Source organism: Gossypium arboreum, chromosome 12 (genome assembly GCF_025698485.1).
Source record: "Gossypium arboreum isolate Shixiya-1 chromosome 12, ASM2569848v2, whole genome shotgun sequence".
Taxonomy (NCBI): domain Eukaryota; kingdom Viridiplantae; phylum Streptophyta; class Magnoliopsida; order Malvales; family Malvaceae; genus Gossypium; species Gossypium arboreum.
Window position 1 is genome coordinate 38,051,813 of NC_069081.1, and position 7,062 is coordinate 38,058,874.

Sequence of the window (7,062 nt, forward strand, 5' to 3'; positions counted from 1 at the left end):
CTTCAATTCGTGTTTATGCCACAACACCTTCACTAATGGAATTTTCTTATTTCGCAACTCTTTTACTTCACGCATCGAATGCGAACCGGCTCTTCTTCATAACTCAAATTAGGTGAATCTCAATCTCGGATGGAGTGATTACGTGCGACGGTCGGATCTATATCGTCAAGCATCAAGACTTGGAAAACGTTGTAAATCTTTTCGAGCTCGGGGTAAAATTAATCGACGCCATCGCCCAACTCGTTCGGATACTTCATACGGACCGATGAATCTCGGACTCAATTTGCCCTTACGGCAAAATCTAAGCACCTTCTTCCAAGGTGAGACTTTGAGAAATACCTTGTCTCCAACCCGATATTCAATGTCTTTTCTTCTCAAATCCGCATACGACTTTTGGCGATCCGAGCGACTTTCAAACTTTCACGAATTACTCGAACTTTCGCTCGGCATTCTTAATCAAATCAACCACGAAGATTTTACTTTCACTAAGTTCAGTCCAGAATAATGGGGTACGGCATTTACGACCGTATAAAGCCTCGTAAGGCGCCATCTTAATACTTGATTGAAAACTATTGTTGTAAGCGAATTCAATCAAAGGTAAATACCGTTCCCATGAACCACTAAACTCAAGGATGCAACATCTCAACATATCCTCGAGTATTTGAATTATCCGTTCGGATTGACCATCGGTTTGGGGATGAAAAGATGCTAAAATGCAGCTTGGTACCCAAAGCCTCTTGCAATTTCTTCCAAAACCGCGATGTAAATGTTGGGTCTCTATCCGACACGATAGAAATAGGTACCCCATGCAATCGAACAATTTGGGAGATGTATAATTCTGCCAATTTATCGAGCGAAAAATCCAAAGGACAGGATAAAATGAGCAGACTTGGTCGATCTATCAACAATGACCCAAACCGAAGTCTTTCTTATTCGAGTCAATGGTAACCCGGACACAAAGTCCATTGTGACTCGATCCCATTTCCACTCAGGTATCGTGATTGGCTGAAGTAATCCCGATGGCACTTGATGTTCCGCTTTCACTTGTTGACATATCAAACACTTTGAAACAAATTCTGAAATGTCCCGTTTCATACTGGGCCACCAAAATTGACGTTTCAGGTCATTGTACATTTTAGTACTACCCCGGGTGGACTGACATTCGACTACTGTGAGCCTCATTCAAAATCATCGAAACAAGTTCCAAATTCCTTGGAATACATAATCGACCCTTGAATGTCAAGCAATCATTGTCATCAATCTGAAATTTCGATTCCTCATTCGAAACACATTCGGCTCGCTTAGCGACCAATTCGGCACCGACCTTCTGAGATTCGAGTACTTGATGAATCAATAACGGTTTGGTCTCTAATTCGACTACTAGCACCTCATCGGGTGAAACGGATAGATGAGCATCCATCGCTCTCAAAGCAGATAGTGCTTTACGACTTAAAGCATCAGCCACCACGTTGGCCTTTCCCGGGTGATAATCAATGACAAGTTCATAATCTTTCGACAACTCAAGCCAACATCTTTATCGCAGATTTAGATCTCTTCGAGTCATCAAATATTTAAGACTTTTGTGGTCCGAATAAATATGACACCTTTCTCCAAACAAGTAATGTCGCCATATTTTCAAGGCGAACACTATGGCTGCTAGTTCAAGGTCATGGGTCGGATAGTTTCTCTCATGCGGCTTTAGTTGTCTCGACGCGTAAGCCACAACTCGACCTTCTTGCATCAACACACAACCTAGCCCAAGCAAGGATGCGCCATCAGACGTGACAAACTCTTTACGGACTCAATCGTACTAGTCTTGGGGCCTCGGTTAAACAGGTTTTTAGTCAATCGAAACTTTCTTGACAGCGTTCCGACCACTCGAACTTAACATCTTTTTGGAGTAGTTTCGTCATCGGCGCAACTATCGTCGAAAAACCTTTCACAAATCGTCGATAGTATCCGGCAAGCCCCAAAAAGCTCCTAACTTCGGTAACATTCCTCAGAGGTTTCCAATCGACTATAGCCGAAATTTTGTTCGGGTCCACCCTGACACCCGATGCGGACACCACGTGCCCCAAAAAGCTAACCTCTCTTAACCAAAATTCACATTTACTGAACCTTGCGTATAACTGCTTATCTCGTAAAATTTGCAACACTAGCCTCAGGTGTTCAGCATGCTCAGTATCATCTCTCGAATAGACCAAAATGTCATCGATACGGGGCTATTGAGATCGGCGTAGTACCCGGTACAACTTCGATGCCGAATTCCACTTCTCGAACCGGTGGCAATCCAGTAACTCCTCGGAAAAACATCGAATACTCACAAACCATCGGTACCGATTCGAGTTTCCTTTCCGTCCCTTTACTTTCAAACACATACGCAAGGTATGTTTCACACCCTTTTCACATACCTCCGAGCGGTCATAGAAGATACTATCACGGCACTCTTTTTAAATCGATGGTTTTCCTTTTGCGTCCACCAACCGCATCATGTACTGGTCACCAATCTATACCAAGAATAATATCGAATTCATCAAATGGTAGAAGCAGCAGATCAGTAGGAAAACAGGATTCTCGAATTATTAGGGGCATCTCTTGCACACTTTATCAACGAATACGTATTGACCCAAAGGGTTTGACACTGAATTACGAACTCGAGAGACTCAACAGTAGAGTCTTCTTTGGATGCTAAGGTTTCACATACATATGAATGAGTAGAGCCGTGGTCAATCAATGCAATCACACTAGTATCAAATAGAGTGAAAGTACCAAGTGATAACGTCGGGGAGGTTGCCTCCTCTCGTGCGCGGATAGCATATGCTCTAGCAGAGCACGAGTCTCGGATCGAACAACCGCACTGCAGGCCCCTCTCGATTACCACCCCTACCTCCCGAAATCCTCGGGGTCTACCTCTAGCCGTCGTCCCACTAGATCTTGCACCTTGCATCTTATTCTTCTCATCTAGCTCGTGCAATCTCTAATGAAGTGGTCCTTCGAACCGCATCCATAACAGCCCTATTAATAGACTTACCCCAACATTCACCTATGTGTAGTCTTCCACATTGGGGCATTCGGCTTTTCTTGACGATTATTGCCCACACTAGCTACCAAGTAGCTCGTGAGTCCATCGATGGTCGTGCTCTAATGGAAATCCCCGATCGCCCTCGACTTATTTGTGTCCTCTCGAACTTCTTTACAGTTAGAAAATGGAGCTTTACCCGTCGATCTTTTACGATAATCTCTAGCTTCAAATTCGCCGTCTTCTTCTCCCTTCCGAGCTCTTCCGCCTTTGCAGGCTCGTTCAACTAGTGTTACAAATTCTTTTATCTCCAAAATACCCACCAGTAGCTTTAAATCTTCATTCAATCCTCTTCAAATCTTTTGCACATAGCAACCTCATCAACCACACACTCCGAGCATACCGACTAAGTCTTACGATCTCATGTTCAGATTCAGATACGGTCATCCGGCCTTGCTTGAGTTCCAAGAACTCCTTACGCTTCTGATCGATGAACCGTTGACTAATGTATTTCTTTCGAAATTCGGATTGAAAGAAATCCCAAGTAGCTCATTCATTTGGGACTATGGAAATTAAAGTCCTCCACCAATAGTAAGCTGAGTCTCACAACAAGGATATAGCACACTTAAGACATTCATCGGGTGTGCATGACAGTTCATCTAACACTCGAATGGTGTTATCGAGCGTAACTCACCTTTTCGGCATCATCAAGAACTATGGCCTTGAACTCCTCGGCCCCACGCTTCCTAATCAAGTCCACGGTGGTTTACTCAAACCTCACGTGATTAGTAACTCGGAGGCATTGCGGGCTCTTGGGGTGGGGTGTTTGAATTCGGAATGGTTGGACAGCCGGATTGGTTCGGGCATATTGCGCGACCCACTCATTCATCATGGTGAAGAAGGCTTGTTTCGCCCCATCATTTTGATTATTCGCGGATGATCGAGGCTCAACAGCGGTGTCCCTTGCGCGGAGCAGCCGCTACACTTTCAACGTCGTCCGCCAAGGGTCTCTCTACCGGGTTCCATTTGCTACCCAAGACAAAAATTTCAACCGTCAAGTCATCACATTATTAAGCACTAACAATTTGGCATGTATAGCTAGACTCACACGCGCTATGGTAGTCCTAGAACCGACTAAACCATAGCTCGATACCAATAAAATGTAACACCCCAAACCCGTGACTGTCACGGATTTGACCACAAGGTGTTACCGGGCTTACTTCCTTATTTCTCTCTTGAAATAATTAATTTGCTCCGGCAGTGGCTAACTCGTCCTTTGTTACATTAAAATCATATCTCGAGTTCCGAACTCGAAAATCAGTTCCGTAAATTTTACCTGAAACTAGACTCATAATTCCATCTACACATTTTTTTCTAGAATTTTTGGTCGAGCAAATTAGTACAGTTTATTGTTTCCTACATGCATCACTAGTCTAACATGTTGGAGACATGTTTCCACCCATAGCATGGCCGGCCATCATGCTCCAATTTGGCTAATTTGACATGCAAGGACAAACACTTTTCCACATGTATTAATAGGCCATTTAAAATTAGCCTATCATATTTCACCACGTCTCGCATTGATCCCTATTTTATAATTTCTCATACAATTGGTAGAATTAGAGAATGAAACTTCCACATGTGCATGTACACCCACAATAAGCATAGAATATAGCAATTAATTATTTTTATGACTCGGTTTTGTGGTCCCGAAACCACTTTCCGACTAGGGTCAATTTGGGGCTATCACAGGTTTGATAATGATGTTGATGATGGTGAGTTTCGGTCATGCATTAACTGAAATTGTAAGTATGATTTATGGTATAATTTGTGTGATGGAATGGTCTTGAGAGTTGGCTTGATTAAATGGGTAAAATGCTAAGTGTTTTAAAGATGATGTAATGGTTATTTCGGTTTATGTGAAGTAAATATAGATGATGGTTATAAGCTGTTTTATGATTTGAAAATGGTGATTAAATCTTGTAGTTAAGTGTTTAGATATATATATATATTAATAATGAATTTAGTTGTACTTGCTATGTGAGAAATGTGCAATGCTATAGGTATTTGATTATTAGATATGGTTATTTTAAGTTGATTTGTGATGGTATGATTGCATTGATGAAGTGGTGGGAAGAATTAGCTATTATGCTTGATACTAATGCCGAAAATGAGAATGTTGTACTTGAAAATGTAGGTGAACATGACAAGTGTATTCGCTTAGGGCCTAGAGGATATGAAAATTTGGTATTTATTTTTGATTGTGTGTGTATGACCATGGATAATTGGCTGCACAAATATTATGAATACATAATGTATGATAAGTTTATTAAGTTACAAAACATTATACATGATCGGCTAATGTAAATTATTTGAGTAAAGTATATCTTGATGGTACATTTCGGCTAGTATAAAATGTATATGGATGTCGTATAACTATGTTTAATTTGGGAAGTAAATTGTTTGATCTAGCACAAGAGCCTAGAGGATCAAAGTTGGATAAGGGAAAGAAAGAGGTGATCGAATAGCCGTCGTAATCGTTCGGCAACTTCCGAGGTAAGTTTTAAGTGATTAAATGTTGAGTACATTCAATCATAATAGGACATAATGAGTTGATTTAATAAGATATGATGTGGCCATGATATGTCTTAAACTCAAATGGTAAGTTCCTAAGTGTTTGGACTTGGAAATTTAAGAGCAAATTGTAATAATTTGCTCAAGACAGCGGCAGTAACGTGATTTTAGAAAATCACTATAAATGTTTGTGTGGAATTATAGGCTGAATAAAATATAAAATCAAAGCTTAATTAGTCTAGTTTCTTATAAAAGAGACCGTGTAAGTAAGGAAATTTCCTATAAAGAGATATTTAAAGTTGTGTGAGACGGTGTCAGAATGACTCTGAAATCCCTGTTTGGTTTTAAGAAAATCACTATAAATTGTACAAAAATGGTTACAAGATAAAATTTATATGCTTGGACTCCTTAATGAGTCTAGTTTCAAATGAAATCAAGTAGAACATACTTTGAATTCTGTACAATGAGAATTTTGACTCGTAGTGAAGACTGGTCAGGTTAGTCAAACAGTGAAACAGGGGAAACTTTAAGAAAAATCTGGTATTGATTGGCCACACCTAAAATTCTGAAAATTTTATGGATGAAAGATGTATGAGTCTATATTCAGATAAAATTAACGGCAAGTGATTTGGAGTCTTGTAGCTCCAGTTATATATAATTTAGTGACCATTGCTCAGGAAAACAGCTCGCAGTGAATATGTGTTTTTGTTGCAAACATGGATAAAACTTGTTTTAGTTGCTCATAAGCTATTGATTGAACCCATACTTGAATTCTAAATCGTGATATTGTAAAATGATATATGAGTATTTGATGGATTCTTGATATTAAAATTTGTGAAAGTGTATATATATGTGATAAGGCCTAATGGCCGATGTGGTGAATGTGAAAGTGTATGTATATGTGATAAGGCCTAATGGCCGATGTGATGAATGTGAAAGTGTGTATATATGTGATAAGGCCTAATGGCCAATGTGATGAATGTGAAAGTGTATGTATATGTGATAAGGCCTAATGGCCGATGTGATGAATGTGAAAGTGTGTATATATGTGATAAAGCCTAATGGCCGATGTGATGAATGTGAAAGTGTATGTATATGTGATAAGGCCTAATGGCCGATGTGATGAATGTGAAAGTGTGTATATATGTGATAAGGCCTAATGGCCGATGTGATGAATGTGAAAGTGTGTATATATGTGATAAGGCCTAATGGCCGATGTGATGAATGTGAAAGTGTGTATATATGTGATAAGGCCTAATGGCCGACGTGATGAATGTGAAAGTGTGTATATATGTGATAAGGCCTAATGGCCGACGTGATGAATGTGAAAGTGTGTATATATGTGATAAGGCCTAATGGCCGACGTGATGAATGTGAAAGTGTATGTATATGTGATAAGGCCTAATGGCCGACGTGATGAATGTGAAAGTGTATGTATATGTGATAAGGCCTAATGGCCGATGTGATGA